We start from the raw sequence: 18519 nt of genomic DNA on the forward strand, positions 1-18519 counted from the left end.
TACTGTAAGTTGAAAGCGCCGCTTTGTAACCCAAGGAAACGTTTTTTCCAAAGAGGTTTGAGTATCAAAGCTTCTCCTACTTCAATTTGACTTACTCTAATTCAGAATGTTCTAGAGAGGTTCGCTAAAACTATACCTAGTTGCCTTTCGGAAGATTAGAAGTTGGTCCATAAACAATCCAAGTGGAGCCATCATGCTTTTTGTTTGCTAGAAATCAGTAGGTTTGATTTGGTTGAGTCAACCTTGTTTTTGATTGTTTAGAATACCTTCCAATTTATGAAATTTCTTTTGTATGCCTGAACGTAAAAGAGACGCTTTAGGTCGATTTATTAGTTCTTACCTTAATTTAGAAAGTACGGTTTTTGGAGTGTCCAGTTTTGAACGTCCGTCTTTTACTAAGGATAAAATCCCTAATATTCTGATAGTGCTAGAAATAGCAACTTTGAAAGCTTTGTTGAATCCGACTAGCACTACTCGTCCCTCATGTATCAGGTTAGCTGAAACGGAAGCAAATTATGAACTTAAACCCGGGACCTTACAGATGCTCCAAATCTTTTTAGGGAAAGAAAATGAAAACCCTTATTTCCATGTTAGGTATTTTGAGGAAATTTGTAGTACCCTAAAAAATAGAGGCCTTGATGACGATGCTTTAAAACTTAAGTTATTCCCCTTTTCCCTGAAAGATAAAGCCAAATCGTGGATATATAGTGTGACTTACGGGCCAATCGAAACATATGAACAACTTACATCTGCCTTTTTCTAGGCACAAAACATCATCTATTAGAACGCAAATCTGCACGCTTTCTCAACAGGATGGAGAATCTTTGTATATGTATTTGGAAAGGTTCAATGATTTTTTAACTCAATGTCTTCATCATGGTTTAGTAAAGGTTAGGCTAGTTCAGATCCTTTATGAGGGTTTATATTATTCGACAACAACCATGGTAGAATCTCTGTGTACATGTGGGGTTGAAAACCAAACAGTTGATGCGACGATGACATTTTTGAATGAAATTGCCGAAATGACCCAACAATAAGAAAATAGTAGGGAACCCCAGAAAACAATTCTTCTAAGCAAAGGAAACGTTAATAAGGTAGAAGGAGGCTTTGAATAAGATGCCAAAATTGATGTTATAATAAAAAGGTTAGAATCTTTAGAAGTGGGTCACACTAGTGGTAGAGTGGAGCCTTTTTGGGAAGGCCAGAATATTGAAGAGCAAGCCAATGCTCTTTATAACAACGCTAGATTCGATAACCTTCAAAAGTTTGTCCCATATTCAGAAACCTATAATCCTTATTGGAGAAACCATCCATACCTTTCATGGTCTAAGGGCCGGAGTTAGGGTCAATTTAGTAATTCTAATGCTCCCCAAGGTTTTGGTTACACTAAGAATTCTTCAGGTCCAGAGAATAAAATGACTAGCTTAGAGGAATCTATTAAGATGTTAGCAAAAACTCAGGAAATGTTAGCATAGAGCCAAGTTAGTTTTCAACAGGAAACCAAGCAGAACTTTCAAACTATTGGCTCAGACCCTTGCTAAGTTATAACTTCAAGTAGGTCAAATAACTAAGACTTTAAGTGAGAGAGATAATGGAAAGTTCCCTAGTCAAACTAATCCCAATCCTACAGGAGTTCATGAAATATGTGCAAAACCATCGAATTAATTGAATGCTATCAGAACCCTTAGGACTAGTAGAGTTTTAGACAATAAGGTAACCATGCCCGATAGTGAACATACTGTAGTTCACCCCTCAGGATCTCACCCCTCAGGACCACCACTAGCTGAGGGGACTGATAAGGTTTTTGATTATGCCAACTCGGCTCCTGAGAGGTCTAATTTTGTGCCTAGAGCCTATTTCCCCAGTTATTAATACCAACAAAGAAGGAATCGAACGTTAATGACATATTTGAGGTTTTTAAGCAAGTTACCATAAAGCTTCCTTTATTAGATGCAATTAGGCAAAAACCTGCTTATGCCAAGTTCCTTAAGGATATGTGTACGCGAAAGTGAAAACTTAGCGTCCATAAGAAAGCCTTTTTGGCTAGTCACGCAAGTTCAATCATTCATAAGACCACAACTCCAAAGTACAAAGACCCAGGTTCCCCTACCATTGCTTGCACAATAGGTAACTTCCGGTTAGAAAAAACTTTGCTTGACTTAGGAGCTAGTGTGAATTTACTTCCTTACCATGTGTACTTACAACTAGGACTTGGTGAAGTGAAACCTCCTCATATGACATTGTAGTTAGCTGATAGGTATGTTAAAATTCCTCGAGGTGTTATCGAGGATGTTCTTGTTGAGGTCGACAAGTTTATTTATCCAGTGGATTTCGTGGTCCTAGATACCCAACCTATCCTCGACCCAGAGAACCAGATACCTTTAATTTTAGGTCGCCCATTTTTAGCTACGTCTAATGCGATCATTAACTGTCGAAATGGTGTAATGAATTTATCTTTTGGTAATATGACTATTGAGATGAACATTTTTAATGTCAGTAAGCTACCGTATGAGCTAGATGACACATGCATTGAAGAGGTGAACATGATAGAAGCCTTAGTTCAGGAGTCATTACCAAACATCTTGTCTGAAGACCCATTAGAAAGTTTCCTATCCCATTTTGGTTTAGACTTTGACGACGATAGCACTATCGAACAAGTGAATGCTCTATTAGATTCTACCCCTGTGTTAGACACTGATAAATGAAAATCTAGGTTCGAACCATTACCAGCTTCTGAGACTACCTTAATTCCTTCTTTAGAAGAGCCTCCTAAGTTGGACCTTAAACCACTACCTGACACTCTAAAGCATGGTTTTAAAAATTGCACGACTCGCGATTCGAATTGTGCGATTCGCTTCGAAAAAATGTAAAATCGATTCAGATCGTTACTTTGAATCTGGGTTGCATGGACTCGGACTCGGCGATGCGGACACGACACGACACTGACGCGGACACGAGTAATTTCCCATAAAATTAGGACGCGGACGCATATATATATTTAAATTTATAATATATATTTTATATATAAATGTGATCCATGTTCCACGTACAAAAGATTGAAAATTCACAAAAATATGTTCCTAAATATTTAACTACCTGACATTACATGTCGTTAATACAAAAAGGTGTTCCTAAATATATAACAACCTGATATTATATGTCGTTGATACATTGCCAAAGCTTAAGGTCTTCAAAAAGTGAGAAATATTTTGTCGCAACAATTTTCTTGGAGATGCTGGTAAAGACACAGTTCTTCCCACTAATGCTACAGCTCTAGCTTCAGCTTCTTTATTCAAATTTCTTGCCTCCATAAGTATGGGTTCTTTAATGACTGAACATACTCTAATATTTTGACCTGGAATCTTTAACAGATGTGCTTTCACTCGTCCATAACAACCAGTAAAATCAGTATTGCATTGTTACAAGTTAAAATCCTTTACCACCCCCTCTAACTTTAGTCTTCTTAGTAACAAACTTCCATAGAGGAGCGGGACTTAAATCGTTCTCACTCATTTCTACAAACACATACAACGATAACAATCAACAATTGAATTTAATACAGGGACATAACGCAAAATAAAATGAAATAAATTTCTACAAACATAGAAGGTAAAATTAAATGGATCAAAGAAGATGGTTTGATTAACAATCAATTCTTAAGCAAGCATTTGGTTTATGTCCATTCAAACAATCAAAGCTAGGGTTCTGATTGAGAAGAAGAATGCAAAATCAAAGTTAGGCTTTTCTAAGATTACATCAATTCTTACTTCTTAACAATCAAAGAAACTAAAGAGATAACAAAAAAAATAAAAGTTAAGGTTTACTTAAACTTCTTCGCGAGTTGGAATTTTAGACGAGAAGTTGAGAACTGTAAAAGAAATTATTCACGGGTTTGTTCATGGAGATTTTTTCCTCTTCGTGGTGGGACTGTTTTGGATAAGAAAGAAAAAATAAAGAAGAAAAGATACTTGTCTTTTAACTTTCTCTTTCTAGTGTAGTGCGTCCGATCTGTGGCCGATCGGTGTCCGATTTGCGTACAAGCTGTGTCCAACTCTCGTCCGAGTAAAAAGCACGTGGGACGCGCACGTGACGTGTCATACACGCGTCGTTGCTGGTAGGATTTGAAAGGGGACAGAAAATAAGAGCAAGAGGAAGCCTACATGTTATAACCGCAAGTGCACGGTGTCGGTTGTAGCTTGTGCAAATACGGGTCGAATCCACAGGGACTAGGGTGTGTAAGTTGAAGTTTCCTAAACTAGTTAATCTAAATGCAATGAGTGACAATGACACAATGAAGCAAAGAGAGCAAAACAGGGCCTACACAAGGTGAGTTAAAGGTGACAGTGGCATATACAATGGTATTTACAGGGCAGTGATAGTTGTAAAATAAACAAAACAGATGCAAACCAAGGCTACAAACCAAGGCTACAAACCAAGGCTGCAAAATAAACAAAACAGATGCAAAGCAATATGGCAAAACAGTTAAGAACCAAGGATGTAAGCCAAGGACAGGGAGGAGTTTGTGCACTGATTTCAATGCACAACAGCTACAATTTGCAAGAAAAACTGAACAAGATGGCTAAGAAATTTAACTGAGCAGGGAATCAAAACAGGCTTGAAATTATAAGTGACTATAAAAAGATTTGTGGCTAAGCCAAGGCTTAGAATCCACCTTGTGACCTAATCAAGCAATGCAATTCTAGGTTGAGTTGAAGACCTTGAGCATATATTAGAATGGGAGGAAAATCAACTTGCTCACTGATATGCCCCTAGTATTGACTGTCTTTTGACAGCACAGTCAATCACAGGCATACCATAGCACTGATTACTTCCCATTGCTCAAGCAAAACAGGCATCAAGATAACTATCCTAGCAATACATCATTCAACAGTGCACTAGAATGAGACTATCCTAAGAAAAAATCATAAGAACATAACATAAACATGAACAGGAGCTTGATATAAATTGTAACAATCACACACTCAAATTCAATACATGTTGGAGTTCAGAACAGCTAAAATTAACAATGCATTTGAATTGAGAATCATGGAATTGAAAATATTGATAACCCTCAAAGCTACAGTTCATGGAAATAACAAAACTAAACTATTCTACTGATGCTCTGGCTAATCCAGGCATAGCTCTACAACAACACCCACAAGTCCTATTTATACCCAATTTACATAATTAGGGTTTACAATTTTCCCCCAAATTCAAAACAGGGCAGTTAGGGTTTCTGATTTCTCACCTAATTAGATGGGACAATTGCTCCATCTCTTCGACCCACTCTTCTTCTGCTCTTCCTGCTCCTCTCCATGCCTTCCAATTACGTCTATAGACTCACCTATTTCATCAATTTCTCACCTAGGGTTTCAGGGAGAGGTGAGGTGAGAAATCGATGAAATAGATGGCTAGAGAAATAGGGTGATGATGGGTTTTAGTGGTTGGAGTGGTTGTGATGTTTCGGTGGAATTTGGTGGCTGGCAGAGACGAGGGTGTGGTGGCGATGGAGTTGGTGGATCTGTTGCAGAGGGATGGGGGAGAAGATGGAGAAGAAGGTGGTCGATGGAAAATTGGGTAAGGTCTGTTTGGCTGACGGGTATAGGTATTAGGTGCTCGGGTGTTGGGCGGTTGTAGCAAATTGGATGAACAGCGAGGATGAGCCGTGGGATGTGGAGATGATGGATCGATCTAACGACGAGATGGAAGGAAGCGAGGAGCGACCGTTGAATGCGGAAGTACAACGAAACTGACGGCTCAAGATGGAGTTAGGTGTTATAGTGTTTTTCAGGATCTTCAGATTTTGATGCACTATGATGAAGCGACCGTACGATGCTGAGATGATCCAATCCGACGGCTGAATATGAAGGAGGGTATGGATATTGGAAATGGGTTTGGGTGAGGGTTTTGGGCCTTGGGTATGCCAAGCCCATATCTTCTTTAAGAACAATTCTTCCTCTTCAAGCCCAGTTCTAGCCTTTTGGTCTTGCGCACAACATTCTTCGCGGCTTCCTTGTGTGATTCCTCTTAGCTTCCACCACTTTTCTGCTCTTTTTGCTCCGCTATTCATCCAAACTTTATTTATTACCTAAAAATGCAAAATTAGTTAATAAAAATATTTACTCTTGAAAACAAAGAAAATACAGAATATGGGATAAAATGTAGAATTAATGCACAAAAGATGAGTTAAATGCCAAGAAAAATATATAGAAATATGCACTTTTTAGCACTCATCAAATACCCCCAAACCTGAATTTTACTTGTCCTCAAGTAAAACAAAACTAAGGAAATCCTACCTATACCACTGTCGCTGGTCTCTCGAATGCATTTAGCGTATGCACTAAGCCTTTTAAACCACTAAGTGTCCCTAGTAGACGATTGAAGTCTCGTGAAGGTTTGCTTAGAACGTACCTACAAAGTTCTAGGTCAAAATATAAGCTCAGATTCCATCAAATGTGACATGTGCAAGTCAGTTTAAGCTCACAGCAAAATGGAGATGTCAATCTAGCTATCTAAGGCACAATCCTAGCACTGATAACAACTAAAGACACGTGATAAGAGTGTAAAGTGTATCTACACATGTTTCTAGAATGACCTGAAGTTATGACTACTAATCACCAAGAGATAGTTTTTAGGCTAAGAACCGAATTCTAAGCCAAGCTAGCTGTCCGGCTTTACGAGAATTGTGAATGTTCACCCAATGAGTTGGTGATATTTCAGTTTACCCGCGTTATACATCGATGGATGCACCCTCCTTGCTTATTACAAGACTATTTACAACAAAAATATGACTCTTTACATGACTCTTATTTACATTGATTACTCTCTTTTATTTTTGGAACAAGAGAGAACTATTGTCTTTAACATGACAAAACATGGAATAAATACTTGATTTTTATTTTTTTTTTTATTTTTTTTTTGTAAGAAATAACTTTGATCTTTACAACATAGTGACACTTTTGATACATGAACAAAAAGAAAAACATAATTACATGACTCTTAGCAAGAGGTGGCCCTTATCGAATGCATCCGGTCAAATTCTATGGTTGCTTTTCTTAACGTATCCTCCAACTTCTATCCCAGCCAACCAAAGAACAAGCTAGTCAAGTCTCATTCAGTATTCTAAAGTGATTGGCAATCTAACTTCCTATCAAACACCTTGAAGATCGAGGCTATACATGTATTGGTAGATCGTGCGCGTGCAAGTTTCTTATCACTATGTAAATTGTGCTAGAATCAGGGGTGCCTAAATATCTAGACTAAGAATCCTAATAAAAATACATATTTGCACAAGAGTCAACATTTCAAGGTAAATGAGCTCGATTTTTATGATTTTTCATTTTTTTTTTTTATTTTTATTTTGATTTTTCGTTTTTTTTTTTTTTTTTCATTTTTTTCAAAAAGAAGGAGTTCTTGTTTTCAATTATGACATATTATCAAAGTATCTACTTTTTACCCCCAAACCTAAACTAAACATTGTCCTCAATGTTTCAAAAAATGAACAAAATTATAATACAACATATGAAGAGGATCATGTTGAGTAGAGAAAAAGGAAAGAGAATACCCGATTTCGGCGAAAGCAATATTAGAACTCCGTTGTTCAAGGCAAAAATCCAACATATTTCAGTTAAGAGTCACATTGGATTAGCAAAATATGTACAAAAGAAACAAAAGATTTAACTAAGAAACTATCTACTAGACTCTATACAAGAAAATTTGGTTTTTAATGGGATTTGACTTTTTGGGAAAAATTTGGTTTTTAAGGGAATGAACAACATTTGGTTTTAATGGGAAAAAACTTTTTGGTTTTTAGGGAAAAAGCTCAGCTAATGGGCTTAGAGATCTTTGGCTTTTAGTTTGTTTGAGGCCCAGAATTCAGTTAAACTTGGCCCAGAATCAAGCACAAAGAAAATTTAAACAAGCCCACAAACTGGGTTCAGGGGCCCAGTTGGGTATTTAACTGTTGGACTCTCGGAAATTCAAAGTACGAGGCCCACTTGGGCTTGGAGTTTGTTTTTCAAATTTTAAATTTGGGTCAAACCCAGAGTTCAGAAACAAGATAAGCCCACAGTTCAGCTTAAATACAAGCCCACAGTAAATTCAAACAAGCTCAAAACAGTTTTAAACAAACTCAAAAACAAATTAATCAAGCCCACAAACTGGGTTCAGAAGCCCAGTTGGGCTTAAAACTTTTTTTCAAACTTTTTTTTTTTTTTTTTGGCCCCAAATTTAGTTAAGTTTGGTTCACAAAAGAGGCAAGCCCAAAATCCAAAAAGTTAAGTTTAGAGCAAGCCCACTATTAAGAAACTACAAGCCTAACAAACAACTAAATTACAAGCCCAAATAAAGAAAGAAATAAAAATAAAACTAATTATTACAAACCCACAAAAAATAAAACTAAAATTATTACAATCCCAAATAAAGAAAGAAATAAAATTAAAATTAAAATAATTATTACATGTCCAAAAAGATAATTAAAATTACAAGCCCAAAAGAGAATAACAATATAAACCCACAAAAAATTACAAGCCCAATAAATTTGGGTTTGGGTTCAGGCTTACCTTTTTGGAGGGAAGCTCAGTTGGGCTTTTATCCCTTTTCTTAAGTTGCACAAGCCCAGTTGGGCTTTGGATCTTCCTAAACTTTTGTTGGAGAGGCCCAGTTGGGCTTTGGCTCTCAGCAACAAGCTCAGACCAGCAACTCAACAATAGCAGAAGGAAAACAACAGCAGCACCAGAGGCTGGCTGTAGCAATGGCCCAAGCACCAGCAGCAGCAGGAAGAAGTAGCAGCAGCAGCAGGGAGAAGAAGAAAGTAGCAGCACAGCTGCAGAGGCTGGCAGCAGCAACAGGAAGCAGCAGCAGCAGCAACACCACAGCAAAAGCAGCAGGATAGGCAGGTACCTGCTGGATCAAAGCAGAAAGTGAGTAAAGATGCAAGCTATGATGCAGGAATGTAAGTGAACAATATCCAAATGAGTATGCAATGCAGGGAAAGATGCAAATGCAATGAACTATGATGCAAATATGAAGATGAAAGTGAATGCAACAAAACAGCAAAGAACAAATCAACACACAGCGCCAAGTCCCCGGCAGCGGCGCCAAAAACTTGGTAGGCTTTGAAAGGGGACAGAAAATAAGAGCAAGAGGAAGCCTACATGTTATAACCGCAAGTGCACGGTGTCGGTTGTATCTTGTGCAAATACGGGTCGAATCCACAGGGACTAGGGTGTGTAAGTTGAAGTTTCCTAAACTAGTTAATCTAAATGCAATGAGTGACAATGACACAATGAAGCAAAGAGAGCAAAACATGGCCTACACAAGGTGAGTTAAAGGTGACAGTGGCATATACAATGGTATTTACAGGGCAGTGATAGTTGTAAAATAAACAAAACAGATGCAAACCAAGGCTACAAACCAAGGCTACAAACCAAGGCTGCAAAATAAACAAAACAGATGCAAAGCAATATGGCAAAACAGTTAAGAACCAAGGCTGTAAGCCAAGGGCAGGGAGGAGTTTGTGCACTGATTTCAATGCACAACAGCTACAATTTGCAAGAAAAACTGAACAAGATGGCTAAGAAATTTAATTGAGCAGGGAATCAAAACAGGCTTGAAATTATAAGTGACTGTAAAAAGATTTGTGGCTAAGCCAAGGCTTAGAATCCACCTTATGACCTAATCAAGCAATGCAATTCTAGGTTGAGTTGAAGACCTTGAGCATATATTAGAATGGGAGGAAAATCAGCTTGCTCACTGATATGCCCCTAGTATTGACTGTCTTTTGACAGCACAGTCAATCACAGGCATACCAGAGCACTGATTACTTCCCATTGCTCAAGCAAAACAGGCATCAAGATAACTATCCTAGCAATACATCATTCAACAGTGCACTAGAATGAGACTATCCTAAGAACAAATCATAAGAACATAACATAACATAAACATGAACAAGAGCTTGATATAAATTGTAACAATCACACACTCAATTCAATACATGTTGGAGTTCACAACAGCTAAAATTAACAATGCATTTGAATTGAGAATCATGGAATTGAAAAGATTGATAACCCTCAAAGCTACAGTTCATGGAAATAACAAAACTAAACTATTCTACTGATGCTCTGGCTAATCCAGGCATAGCTCTACAACAACACCCACAAGTCCTATTTATACCAAATTTACATAATTAGGGTTTACAATTTTCCCCCAAATTCAAAACAGGGCAGTTAGGGTTTCTGATTTCTCACCTAATTAGATGGGACAATTGCTCCATCTCTTCGACCCACTCTTCTTCTGCTCTTCCTGCTCCTCTCCATGCCTTCCAATTACGTCTATAGACTCACCTATTTCATCAATTTCTCACCTAGGGTTTCAGGGAGAGGTGAGGTGAGAAATCGATGAAATAGATGGCTAGAGAAATAGGGTGATGATGGGTTTTAGTGGTTGGAGTGGTTGTGATGTTTCGGTGGAATTTGGTGGCTGGCAGAGACGAGGGTGTGGTGGCGATGGAGTTGGTGGATCTGTTGCAGAGGGATGGGGGAGAATATGGAAAAGAAGGTGGTCGATGGAAAATTGGGTAAGGTCTGTTTGGCTGACGGGTATAGGTATTAGGTGCTCGGGTGTTGGGCGGTTGTAGCAAATTGGATGAACAGCGAGGATGAGCCGTGGGATTTGGAGATGATGGATCGATCTAACGACGAGATGGAAGGAAGCGAGGAGCGACCGTTGGATGCGGAAGTACAACGAAACTGACGGCTCAAGATGGAGTTAGGTGCTATAGTGTTTTTCAGGATCTTCAGATTTTGATGCACTATGATGAAGCGACCGTACGATGCTGAGATGATCCAATCCGACGGCTGAATATGAAGGAGGGTATGGATATTGGAAATGGGTTTGGGTGAGGGTTTTGGGCCTTGGGTATGCCAAGCCCATATCTTCTTTAAGAACAATTCTTCCTCTTCAAGCCCAGTTCTAGCCTTTTGGTCTTGCGCACAACATTCTTCGCGGCTTCCTTGTGTGATTCCTCTTAGCTTCCACCACTTTTCTGCTCTTTTTGCTCCGCTATTCATCCAAACTTTATTTATTACCTAAAAATGCAAAATTAGTTAATAAAAATATTTATTCTTGAAAACAAAGAAAATATACAGAATATGGGATAAAATGTAGAATTAATGCACAAAAGATGAGTTAAATGCCAAGAAAAATATATAGAAATATGCACTTTTTAGCACTCATCAGTTGCCGCGTCAAACTAGCGTCCTGCATCCCTTGCGCGTCGTATGCGGACACTGCCCCATTTTTGGTGCGTCCATGCGACCCAGCTTTGAATCGAAACTGAGAAGAATCGTGGTTTATTTTATTATGCGATTTTGACTTTTTTTCTTGATTGACCGCCAAAGAACGAGTAATAATCAGTGTTACTGCTTCAAAAAACAAATAATCAATGTCCCCCTAATTAATTTCTGTCAGTTTGTGTCTCTATGGACCCCACCCACCCCCTTGTTTTGTTTTTTTGGGTAACATGTAGGGCTGCACAACGGGTAGGGTGGGTAGGATATGTCCTATTTCGCCACCCTACCCGCTAAATGGCGGGTAAGAAATTTTTTACCCGCCACCCTACCCGCCATTAAACGGGTAAGATCCTACCCGACCCATTAATTGGCGGGTCGGGTAGGATAGGCTGGTGGGTATAACCGTTTTTTTTTTTTTTTTTTTTTTTTTTTTTGTTCTTGACTTTCTGGTTAGTTGTTACTACTGTGTATACAGAAAATGCTTCACAAAAAATAAAAAATAATCTTGCAACAACACAGCAAATAAGAACCAGCCTATCTAACTATGTACCCAATGGTACTGCCAATCTAACTAGGGGAAAATGAACAAACAAAGTATCCTGCTAGACACAAAGCCATTTATAGAAACAACAGTTCTATTCTTTTCAAAATCGACGGTGAATCCATCATAATTCCATGTTTTTCACGTAACCGTGTTCTTCATATAAGAGTATCATCATCAAAAGCTCTTCATATGACCTTCTTCTTCAATCATCATCTACAATGATGGAATACGAACTAAGATCACCAAATAAAGCTGCATAACAACATATAAAGCGAATCAACATCAAAATCTCTTTATATGCTGCATATCAAAGCTGATTAACAAAGATTAATTAAGAGTCGTAACATATCAACAATGCAGTAGTACTCAAAAACGCACTAGTTGGAAAATTACATAACATCAGAATAACAAAGAACACCTTCACAACAGTCTTCCACTTAACAAGGCTTTATAATTTTGTTGGGTGAATACACGGCTTGCTACTACAACATATATATAGTTTGTTCGAAAGAGAGTGGTGAGAAAGAGAGTGTCTCAAATATAAGGTAGAAAGAAGACTATTAACCAACCGATTACTCCATCTGACAAGTTAACTATCTCATATGCTTATCACGAAATCAACTGTATCTAGTTATTCAAATCTTATGTAGCAATATTAATCAGTAATCGGTATCAAGAAATCTATTAGTTTTCACCAGTTTAAAAATTTTGATGGCCTCAAAAACAACATCTGTTAGTCTGTTACACCTTTAGCTAAGGTCACTGACAATGAGAAGTTAACTAAGATATCAAGAGAAACCAAAAAAATCCAAAGGAAAAACAATGGTTTCCCTAGACAGAACCAGTAATATGTGTACCATGTTTCCTAACAAACTTGAATGCTAGAAAAGTTTAAGAGCATACATACATGTCTATTGATAACCAAAAAGTTTTTTTTATCTCAAGACCAATCACAAGTAAGGAAAATATAATGCTGAATCTGAATAATGTAAGGTGTGATCTCAGTTGGTCTTACCAGTTTAGGACCACTAGCTACATATGCTGATGTGAAGATCGATCTCAAAAGAAATTTAAATTAACAAGCCTCGGAATTGCAGAATATGTAACCAAGGCGTTAAGCCATTCAGTTCCAAAAGATGGTGTTCTTTATGATTCAATAACCTCATAGGCTACATCTAAACTACAATTTGTTAAAAATATGTAAGTGACCAATAACGTCATCAAATGGGGAAAATGAAAAAGTGTCGTGCTCATTGTTTTACCATTCCAAGTAACATTTGGACCTTAGCAAAAATCAAATACTAGAAGAACACAAGGAAAGGTGTAAGCATAGTCATTGGTGACTCAGTGCATCTGTAAGGCACATCACATGGTTTACAAAAAGCAAAATGAAAAATGAAAAATCAAATCCCGACATAGTAATGCAATTCCTGGTCTATAAAGACTAAAGCAACTATAAGAGCTACAGACAATATTTAAATCATGGTAGTGGCTATTAACTACACAATAAGTCTCAACCACCAAATTATTTCTTACTTTTGGTCAGGTGGTCAATCAAACCACTGCACATTGCAAGCAGAGAACAAAATTAGATCGGGCTACAACCTACTGTAAGGAACCCATCGATTGCTAATAAGAAAACCAATCAACATCTAGCTAGAAATTCGTATGAAATTAGATGTTAAAACATGAATCAGTTTTATTTATTCTAGAATCAAACTGGCCAAGATTAGTACATCATTAAGAGATAACAGAGTATGCATGAGACAACAGAGTACTTAAGATTAAGAGATAAAAGCTTTAGCCCCCTGTAACTTCCATTTAATAGATGCAGATAATTTCCTGGCATGAAAAAGAAGAGCACAATCAAATCAATGGAAAACACAATGAGGACTAATCAGATTGCATCACTTTCACTCCCATCTTAGAAACAACTGGAAGACATGTTTGTTACATTCATACAGAAATCAAGGCTGACTTATACAGAGTAGAAAGAGCTAGCATATAATCTGTAACCTAGCAGAAATATGTTATATTACCTTAAACTCACTGAGTCCCATACCATTCCTCACTCAAAAAACAAAACTACTAAATCATATTCTCATTAGAAGGCGTTTGTATTAGCTGAGATACCTTATTAGTTCTTATGATCTTAATCATACATGCATTAAGCATCTAATTATCTAAATCACAAACTGAAGAGATGGGAAAATGGATCTAAAAAAACCTCTCAACAAACTAATTTCATTCTCATAAACAACATTGGAAAACAAATAAACCCATAATTCATGTACAAATAAGGAACCCTAATTGAATTTTCCTAAACAAAACTAAGAAAACATGCAATCATGGTAATTACGACCTACCCAAGTAATGAATTGAAAAAAATGAAATCAACCTACAACACCTTGATCAAATAACTAACCAATTGAATTAGGGCAGAAGAAAATCTTAAAAACAAAACCAGTTAGGAAGATCCTTACCTCTCGCACCCAAAATTGACAAACCCCAATGCTTAAATTTAGCTGAAATCCTGAAACTCTTGCGTTTGGAGGTAAAGAAGATACTCGATGGAAATGGTTACTTCAGATTTCTACTGATACATACGTTTTGATTTCGGTTAGGACGATGAATGATTTGTGACAGTGAGTTTCGATCTTTGATGTGAGAGTGAGGTTCCTCTTCGATTTCTAACTGTGATTTCTAATTATTGAGAAACAAATTGGATTTTCGATCTAGGGTTCTGGGAGTTTCTGTGTAGAGAGGAGAAGTATGAAGAGGAAAATGAAAATGAAAATGAATTTAGTTTTTAGGTTGACTTGATTAATAAAAAACCAAAGGCAGAGATGATCAATAATAGAAAGATCAACGACTACTATTAACTGTTATATAAATAGCCGGGTAGGCGGGTAGGGTAGGATAATTTCGAGCTTTACCCATCATCCTACCCATCTAGCGGCGGTTAAGAAATCTTTATCCGTTACCCTACCTGTCAAATAATGGATAGGATAGGATACAGTTAAAAAAACTGACGGATAGGGTAGGATTGGCGGGTATGGATAGAGTATGTGCACCCCTAGTAACATGGACTACATCAACTCCTTAGGTATCTAGCTAGGGAGTAGGGACAACAACTTTGATTATGTTAGAATTTTTCGAATCAGCACTTATGGACTCCGTATAATAATATTTATATGTAACAAAAATTCAAAGTTTAAGGCTGCATACTCGCATGCACGGCTGCACCTTTTATACAACTCATGAGCCATGCACGGCTGCACCTTGTAGTTGAGTTCTGAGCCAATCCACCATAGATATTTTTAATTTATTTAGTCACAGATGCATATATATTATACTCATTTTTGTTGAAATTTACTAATACATAGATAAAATTTTGTGTTATTTATAAAAATGGACTCATATTATTGAATTATAAGGCATATATAAAAATGACTATAAATCTACGATTCACGATTGATTATACAATTCGATTCTGAAAATATGAAAAACAATTTACGTTACGATTTACAATCTCACAACTGAAAAAGTGGGGGTCTAACAACCTCACCCAATAGTTCCATTAGCAATCTGTATGGACTAACTCCAATATACTTTTAAGAGAATCAGCTAGATAGTCAGACTCAATCTTAATAAAAAGTATATCAAAAAGATATATCAATTTCTCGATTCAATACTTACTCAAGCAAATAGATATCTGCGAGTCTAATTGAATACAAGAAAAATTAACTTGAACGGTACCAAAGACCAATGTTCAAGGATCAATCAATTTCAATCAACAACCAAAGGTCGGATTTCCCAATTGATTGATTCAACGCATAACCTGTGATATTTCAATTATATAATAAAATATAATGCGGAAAAGAAATAACACAGACACCAGAAGTTTTTTTATCGAGGAAAACGCAAATGCAGAAAAACCCCGGGACCTAGTCCAGATTGAAGACACACTGTATTAAGCCGCTACAGACACTAGCCTACTACAAACTAACTTCGTTCTAGACTGGAGTTGAACCCCAATCAATCTCACACTGATTCAAGGTACAGTTGTGCTCCTTACATCTCTGATCCCAGCAGGATACTACGCACTTGATTCCCTTAGCTGATCTCACCCACAACAAAGAGTTGCTACGACCCAAAGTCGAAGACTTTAATAAACAAATATGTATCACACGGAAAAGTATACAGGAATAAATAAATCTCTCTCCCACAGAAATAACTACAAGTTTTTGTTAAAGCATGGCTCAGTTCAGCCCACCAAGCGTTGGTATGTCAAGTTTGGTTGTCATATTTTAGTGAATCAAAACTAATGTTAAGAGTCGCTTGATTATGTACTAGAGTCAACTTCGTATAGGTCAGCTTGAAAGTATTAGGATATAAGACATTACAAGTATTGCGAAGTCTTGAAGATGTGAAGAAGCAAGGAGCTACAACGACAACAATCATCCTTCCACTTGAGGTTAGTGATATTTGACTTGAAATGTTTCATTCCCTCACGTATCTTTCAAGTCGTGCATATTGAAAACATAACTGCGAAGCATATTTGAACTCTAGATAGACATAGTATTAAGGAATACAATACGAGGTTTATTGCTTAACCATTAAACTTTGTAGATAAGACATCGCCATAATCATTTGAATGCTATTGTGATTATGTATGGGTATGAGGTGAGGATTTCATCCTAGGGAACAATGTTTACATGTATTTAAAGGAAGTAAGTTCATAAACTTGTTTGTGAACCGAAAAGGAAATTTCCAGGTTTTATTGGTTTGGTTATTCATTGCATATCTTATGAACAACCAATATGTGTGATTGAGTATAACCGCTCACAACTTGTTTGTGTTCTTGGTAGAACTATTCACAAATGCCTGACTTATGTATTGGTATGACTTTTATTAGTGAACCGGTTTTAAGTAATCACGTGAGATGGTATGATCGGGTTTGTGTTTTGTCTGACCAAATATGGGAAAGGGGAACCGATCCTAGTAAGAGGTTCAGTATATCACAAAGGGAAACCGATCCTTGTATGGGGTGCAACAAGGTTTATAGCAGAAAGGAGAACCGATCCTATGGACATGTGCAACACGTTTTTAAGAAAAGGGGAACCGATCCTATGGACATGTGGGGATCCGATCCTAGTACCTAGTCAACCGAATTTTGGAAAGCTAGTGTGACTATGCATAGTACTCACATGGAGGTAGAACCGAAACTTGTTTTGGTAGAACCGTTAAACCCATGATTGTGATTGAATGTTGGCTTGATCAATCGCATAGTTCTTGAAAGTCAGATGAACCAATTCTAAACTTGTTTGGAAGTGTGGCAAATCGGTTTCAAGGTTGTAAGTGTGAAAGAGAACTTAAAAAGTAAAGATGTCGACATACTTTGAACACGTGCTATGAATGTTTATTTCTGTAATTGTTCAAAGATATTCCTTAATGGCTAAGGGAAGAGAATCTCAGGATCGAAACATAAGTAAGTTAAGAATCTTTTAATTAAGGTTATTAATTTCATTTTGTAGGGAAATTCCAGAATTAGTAATGTGCATTTACTAATTAGATTTTCCGAGAGATTTCAATCATTATTTTTGGACAGAGCATTTCCAGGAATTATGAAAACCGAATTTGTGCTTTAATGAATATCTTGAGAATATTTTCGTTTTTGAAAATTCCTTGTTGTGCAAACTTCCTTGTCTATAAATACTTGAGGTTTGCCTTTCTAGCAAACTAATCATTTGTAACAACAGACTTCCTCTTTTGTTGTTGTTACAGGTGTAGCCTCCTATTCGGAGAGGAGAGTAACCTAATTAGGCAAAATCTCTTACGGTCGCTCAGTTTAAAGTCTACTTTGGGATTGAGAAGCTCTAGCGTGTACCGTTAGTGGGAAACTAGATAATTGTGGTTGATATTTTGTTTTCGATTGATTTGATTGACTAACGGTGGTTGAAATCTAATTGCACCTAGTTTGTTTATTCTTGAGAATCTTCTCTTCTGATATAAGATTCACTTAAACTAGTTCAGAGTTTCGACAGGGATCTTTAGACTGTTGTTAGTTCTAAAGACGATCTTGTGATAATCAATTGTTAACATACTCCGTTCTGTGTGTGATTGATCACAAGAGATTCAAGTGATTGTATGCAGGTTTTTATTGAAGATTTAAGAATATTTTAAGACAAAGAAGATATTGAAGATCTGACTTGGATTTTATAATCTTTGGTGTGCACAATACTTGTTTTGGTAAAAGAGGATCCAATTAATAATCGGTTTATCTTTTTGCTAGATTGCATTGATTAATTGAGTAGATCGGCATCAACATAATTCTTTGGATTAAGAGTGTTGTTGGCTTAATCTTAAACGATTACTTCGGTAATTGAACATAAGATATATCTAAGGACCTAACGAAGGAGTTTATGTTAAGATAAACGGAAGAGCCTTTGTTTGACTCATATCACTTGGTTGAAGAGAGTTGATACCAAACAGATTTGTTGTTGCTTTACTGTTTGGAATACGAACCAAAGGAATTGTTCCAAGTACGTGACTTATTTATAAGTTGGAGGCGTAGGAATACATACGGAACTAGGTGGACTATAGGTTTAGTTGCTTGGTCTCAACCATACGAAGTTGGTGTAATTTTATGTAGCAGCTTAATCCTAAGAGTATTCAATTCTG

At 37.0% G+C, this 18519-nt stretch overlaps 1 non-coding gene across 1 annotated transcript; it reads right to left on the bottom strand.

Annotated features, from left to right (window-relative positions):
* Positions 1-12915: 12915 nt before the first annotated feature.
* LOC113284776 lies at positions 12916-13007 on the bottom strand. The gene has a single exon (XR_003328389.1). It is a non-coding gene; the product is annotated as a small nucleolar RNA SNORD96 family (small nucleolar RNA).
* Positions 13008-18519: the final 5512 nt, after the last annotated feature.

The sequence above is a fragment of the Papaver somniferum genome, chromosome 5 (assembly GCF_003573695.1).
Source record: "Papaver somniferum cultivar HN1 chromosome 5, ASM357369v1, whole genome shotgun sequence".
NCBI lineage: Eukaryota > Viridiplantae > Streptophyta > Magnoliopsida > Ranunculales > Papaveraceae > Papaver > Papaver somniferum.